The sequence below is a fragment of the Lolium rigidum genome, chromosome 4, assembly GCF_022539505.1.
Source record: "Lolium rigidum isolate FL_2022 chromosome 4, APGP_CSIRO_Lrig_0.1, whole genome shotgun sequence".
Classification (NCBI taxonomy): Eukaryota; Viridiplantae; Streptophyta; class Magnoliopsida; order Poales; family Poaceae; genus Lolium; species Lolium rigidum.
Genome location: NC_061511.1, coordinates 71,562,379 through 71,568,915, shown reverse-complemented (window position 1 = coordinate 71,568,915; position 6,537 = coordinate 71,562,379). Strand labels below are relative to the sequence as shown.

The following is a 6,537-nucleotide window of genomic DNA, read 5'->3' as shown; positions in this document are numbered from 1 at the left end:
TCATTTGATACTCTCAAACCACTTCCAATTGACCTCTCATTGTAGAGTACTTTATATTCTCTCCCATCATCACCTTGATCTCATAAATTGATGATTTATGTCAATATATTCATCCTTGTGAGTATATGGATACTTCACTCACCATCTCTCTTAATCCTGCTCTATCATTGGCTAAGCCACCATCACCATCCCATCTACCTTGACATGCTCATGCATTGTTGCATGTGGTCAACCCCAATATTTCCAAGTTTGAATTCAAATGAAAACTTCTATTCATTAACTCTACCTTGGGAACTATCTTCATCATAAGTTGGTCTCCACCAAAGTGGTGAAGATTATTCTCATGGCACATGTCACCTTCATACCCCTTTTTTATCTATATGCATATACTCCTATTTTTATCATTATCAAAGTCACTCATTGACATTATCTCCTCAACATCATGTCTTGGACTATACACATGAGTGTTGTGCATCTCTCTCATTGTTCCCTTGTGTTTGGCAAAAATGGAGCCGGCCAATTATGTTGGCATGACAATTTCGGCCAGCCATTTTCCTCCTCACTTTCTTCCTCCACAATACTTGCCTCCCACCTAACCCAATCATTAAATGGACAGCCACCCACCTTAGCCAATCAAAAAGGAGGCAGCCACCCCTCTCCCTCTATAAAACCCCCCCTTGGCCAGCCACCTCCACCTTTGGCTCTCATTTTCCACTCCCCACTCATTCCCTCACTCCCTCACACCCTTCTCCTACCTCTCCCCACGAAAATACTGCTCCCCTAGCTTCCATGGCCGGCCATGGCCATGGAAAGCCACCAAGATGAAGCTCCCCTCCTCCCTCAAGCTTCCCCTCACCATGAGAGCCTCCCTCTCCATCTTCTCCCCAACCCTAGATGGTTTAATCTCATCTTCTTCTTCCTCCATTGCTAAGATTGGATCTTGATGCAGGTGTATGTTGATCCAAGCATGGAGAAGCTTGAACAATCCTCAGATCTGAAGTTCTTGAGCAAAGTTCGTCCAAATCCCTGCAGTAATTTCTGTATCTTGCTGTTTCAGATTCTGGTACGAACTTGTAAAATCCGCCCAATCTTGTGTGCAGATCCAAATCGAGTGATTCAAAGTTCCGCAGATAGGTATTGAAAAGATCTACAACTTGGCATTGGTCTCATCCTCAAATTCGTTACGGATTTTGCGTGGTAAATAAAGTTCTGCAAACATGCAGAATCACTGTTTGTTAGATTTCTTCCGTTTTACAAAAACTTTTTGAGCAAACTCAACTGCGGTTGAAAGCACTCTCCCGTACCTTCATTTTGGCCGTGGTTTCACTTCGATTGACCTCCTGAAACTGAAATGGTTCACATATCAAGATCTGGTCAGATCTGACTTGGTCGAATTAAATCAGGAGCTTGGGAACGAATTTTTGGATGAAACAAACTGGGTAAGAACTACCTTTTCAATACCTTTCAGATGCAACTGACTTCATATTTTTATGAATCATGTACGATTTGTGGTGAATTAAACTTGTTCTGTGTGTTCTGCAGACATGGCTGTTAGTTTTTAAATCACCAAAAATCCATCTTTGAACCTAATTGAGTGATTCCAACTTTGTAGGACTGCTGTATGTTTTCTTAATCATCTCCAACAAGTTTCAAACATTTATCTGTTATGAAAATCCAGTTGTAAAGAAATTGGTAAAGACATACAGTAACCTTGTTACTCCATTTGTGAGAGTTTCAGAAACTATTTGAACCCAAATCCAATTGTGTATGCATCTCTGTTTAAATATCTTTCAAATGCCAGTGGTCTCATATTTTTAGGATTTTTCTACGATTTATGGCTTACAGATCTTGTTTTCTGTACAGCCAGATTCAAACAAATTCCTAAATTTGTAGGTTTAATATTTTTGAGTGAATCCAATTGGGTTAGTCTTGTATTAGTACTGGCCATCTAGGACAAATAGTGTTAGTCTCTGTTCATGCATATTTCTTACTGTTACTAATGTGTATGTGTGACATGGATTGTTGAACCAAAACTCTTTGGTTTATTTTTAAACCTTTGCCCACTCTTTTATTTAAAAATTGGTCAACCAATGTTTTATTCTTGCAAAACAAAACCTCTGCAACTTAACCTTAGTTCTATTGTTTGGCTTAAGTCTTCAAATGGTGTGGCATATCATTTACTTCCTATTCTTGTGTAGTGTTGTGTAAGCTTTACAAAATAGAGAGAATGATTTCCCGCTTTTCCAAAAAGGAGGTGAGCTCAAGAGGAGGTGAGCTGCCACGGTGCCGGGGAGGTACATACTCCATAGGGTAGGACCTCGTGTTAAGTCGAATGGGCGAAAGGTTATGTCCGGGTATCCGTCGTGGCATATGTCGTTATGCGGGGATGATGCCCACACGATAGGTATCCGGATAGTTGTGGTGAAAGTGTGCAAACTCTGCAGAGTCAAAACTATTCGAATAGCCGCGTCCACGGTCATGGACGGTTGGGATGGCCGTTACAGAGCTGTGTCGAGTTTTGGTTTTGAAAATGATTTCCAAAGGAAATGTGTGTTGGAAGTACCGGAAGGGTACGGGAAAGATGGTGTGCCGACCATGTGGAGATGGTCGAGGAAAATGAAACAAAAGAGGGTGACCCTTCCTAGTGTTTCATGTAGAGGAACTCTGCTTTAACAAAGATATAGAGATGTCATAGGACTTTCTTAGTGTCCCCTTCAACTGTGATGTGGGATGCTATATCCACAAGAGAAACTGATTCTCTTTCACATGCTATATCCACCTGAGAAACTATTCTTCCTCTCTTGTCTTCTTTAGTTAGAATTGTTATCACCTTCTTGATGGTTTGCGAGTACAATTCAAATGTACTCACGGCTTTGTCCCTGGCTATTTACTTGGCCAGACTTGGAGGAACACGATGGATGAAGAAGGAGTTGGCGACGTCTATGCGAGCTAGGAACGTCTTCCCAGTCAGTTGCTCTGTAGGGTTATGGCAGATGACTTGGGTACTGCGCTGCTGAAGTGATGATGCTACTCTGATGTTTAGTTAGGCCCTTCGAGGCTACTATGTAATTGTCGGTCATGTGACCATGTTGTAATTTTCTTATTCCGCTTTGTAATTGGATGGTGTAATTTGATATCAGTTCGGTTATGTGTTCACGGCGCACTGATCATGGGATCGTGAACTGTATACATAACAGGGAATTTCGGACCGTTAGTCCGAGGTCCCCACATTCGGCCCCGACGACTCGGAAGAAAAGATCATGAGCAAAGTATTCCGCGTTGTCGACCCTAAGAGTAAGAAGATCAAGGACTGGGCTAGGTACTCGGGGATAGCGGCAGAGTGGAAGTCGAAGCTCCCCGGTCGGCCCGGACAAAACAAGTCGAAGCTGGCGAGGATAGAGGCAGGGTTGAAGACGAAGCTACTCGGGAATCCTCTTCGGCGCCGGTTCCCCTTCTGGAGGCTGTCGTCCGCCGGCTTCGAGGTGCTCAGCGGGCTTCTGGAGAGCAACCCAGCGAAGCGGCTTACCGCAGCGCAGGCGCTCGAAAAGCCTTGGTTCCACCAGGACTGACGGTGACGGCGTGGGTTGGAGGATGCTTTTGTTAGATTGTCGCGCTCCTAGCTAGGGTTCTTAGTTTGAGAATAGATAGAGGCTCTGGATCCCTACATGTCAACTCTGTGTACGCATGTGATACAATCAATATATGTACTAGTTTACCTTATGATATTCAGATATTGATTGATTGGTTCATGGCTGCATTTACCAGTTCCCTTTTGTTCATCCTATTCCTACCATCGGGTAGTCATAGCCAGAGGTTGATGCAAAATAAGAATAATGTGGCTTCAGATCACTTCCGAGTCTGTTGAATCATGCATGGAAGGGGAGAGACAAGAAATTAGCTGACTATACATAAATATTATTTAATAGTTATTGTTTCACGAGGGTATTTCTCAAAAGTTGATTGTAGAAAATGTCTACGAAGAAGAGAGATCAAAGATGTGTTCACAAATTTCATACGAATGGTAAATAGATTGAGATTGTTGCATATATCATTTTTGTTAAAGAAATACATATTTATAAATTTGTTAACTTTTATCTTACCACTGGAGTACAGTTCCACTCACTTGGTTCAAATCTTAGTGGCAGGAAACAAGTCTTATAAGATATTCCAAATTCGAAGCCTCCAGTATAAGAATGGCCACTTGGATTTGAAAATTCGAAATGGTTAATTATACTGTTGAGTAGTTTTTTCTAACATGTGTATGCTAGTGTGATAGATCCATTTATGAAATACAATAACTACGGTAGTCAAAAGGAAGGAATTAAAAAAATTAGGTAAGCCCACATAAATTCCAACCAAGTATCTCTTGAAAATAAAGAGTTTCCGTACAAACACATTGTCAGCAAATAAGATGTGTTGTGGTCTTCGGTAACAAAATAAACCGAATCTAGAGCTCAATATAAGAAACTGAAGGAGGTTCCATCCACAGGGATGCAGACTATTTGCTAGTTGGATATTAGAATTTGTGACACTGCATGAATACCCATCCAAGATGGTAACAATCGAATAGCTATACATGTTTAGTGTATTCACGACATTGTGATTATAGTCCCACCAGTATTGCTTTTCCGTGTCCATATTCAGCTATGATTAATTATTATTTTTAGGTAATAGATAGAATAGCAACTCTCCTGGCGTTTGGACTTCATGGTGCACACAACCGATTATTGCAATGTTCTGGTTGTTGCGGTCAGAAACCCACCGGCGAGCAGCGACGGGCAACACAGTAGAGCCGGGAGGCTCCCAGGACTGCGGCTGGCCCTGGTCCCTCCGAGCGACGGCCCGCAAAGACTCGGCACGCACGTCCGATGCTGGTGCAAGGGCGTGCCACCTGACCTATACCTGGTCAGGAAGGTGATGGATGTGCCTCGCTTAGTTTCCTGCATGGCATACACGTAAACATTAAATACGAGCCTCGATCGGCTCTCAGGTTGTCCTGTGAATCGGCTCAAAGAGCCGATCCACCCATGATCCGTACGGGGTATACGAATATATGGTGGTCCTGCTTGATCAAGATAAAGCTAAAACGATCTACTACGATTTAGGGTTTTCACCACATAATCGGAACATCCTACTCGTGATTGAGCCTGGCGGCCACGCACGGTGATCGTAAGCCGACCCTAGACAAGGCCTAAAAACCAACACGAGGTTGGTCCCCGGAACATCCTATCTAGGGCTAGCAAACTACACCCTACGCGCCACTGGATCCTTCAACCCGTTTGTAAGGCCTAACTATGCAGATATTAAACTAATCCTTGAAGAACAAGGAGCAACCATAACGGATCGGATCTACTAAATAATGATCAAGCGGGGTGCCGCCCCTACACCTAAGATAGGTGTAAGGGCGGCTAGACGTCTCAGGGTTGCACGACGACAGCATATGATACGAAGAACAATGCTAACCCTAACACATCTAAGATAACTACGTTGCTCGCCATCAAAAAGGCTTCAGTACGAGCAACGCATGAACAGCGAATAAACTTGTACTGCCTAGATCGCAAGATGCGATCTAGGCAGCATGATGCTTACCCGGAAGAAACCCTCGAGACAAGGGAGTTGGCGATGCGCCTAGATTGGTTTGTGGTGAACGTGATTGTTGTCTATTTCATAAACCCTAGATACATATTTATAGTCCGTAGACTTTCTAACGTGGGAATAATCCCAACCGGGCACGAGCCAAACTCTATCTAATCAACACGTATCCTACTATATTACAGATACACGGGCAAACTAGCCCAAACTTTGCATATAAGGCCGATTCACGTATATTCTTCCATGTATATTCTTCAAGCCCATCTTGATCGCGGCCCACCTCTGACTTGGTCAAATTCTGGTGATAACACATACCCCCCTGGTTTTGGAATTGATAATTCCAAAATCACTCCGCTCTTTCTTCGTCGGGTCATGTCGTGGCAGAGCAAAACCGTCGCAGTATTCTTCATCATGATGCCTTGCCTTCTCAACTTCTATACAAGATTTGATAGCTTTAGCATCACTTCCTCGGAAACTGCAATGACATTAAATCTCCACTAGGTTCCCCCTTATTTAACTGTGCCGACCGATTCGCCTCTTCATCCCCCTCCTCTGTTCTAGCTATCGGCACTGAAAAACCCTCTTTCCCTGTAACAATGTCTTCTTCTTCCTCCATCTCCTCCGGCCTCTCTTTCCAATCCTCTTCCTCGAGCGAGCCGATGTCAGAGCCAGAGTGGGACTTCGACTTCGTGTCAGATGGCCCACCAGAAGCCCTCGTCGGATCAGATGGTGACCTGTCCCTGACTGATGGGGAGGGCGACCTACAGTTCCTCATTGAAGGGGAACTGGAGAGCGAGAGCGAGGATGACCTCCAATCCTGGGGGAACCCCACTTCCTCCGATAAGGAGGAGGAAGAGGAAGACGAGGAAGAAGAGGAGGAACAGGAAGAAGAGGAGGAAGACGACTCCTCCTCCTTCGCTGGGTACCCGCCGGCGAAGCGCTTCC

At 44.0% G+C, this 6,537-nt stretch overlaps 1 pseudogene; it reads left to right on the top strand.

Moving 5' to 3' along the window:
* The window catches only part of LOC124647229, a 6,332-nt pseudogene extending 2,763 nt beyond the window's left edge, over positions 1-3,569 (top strand).
* Positions 3,570-6,537: the final 2,968 nt, after the last annotated feature.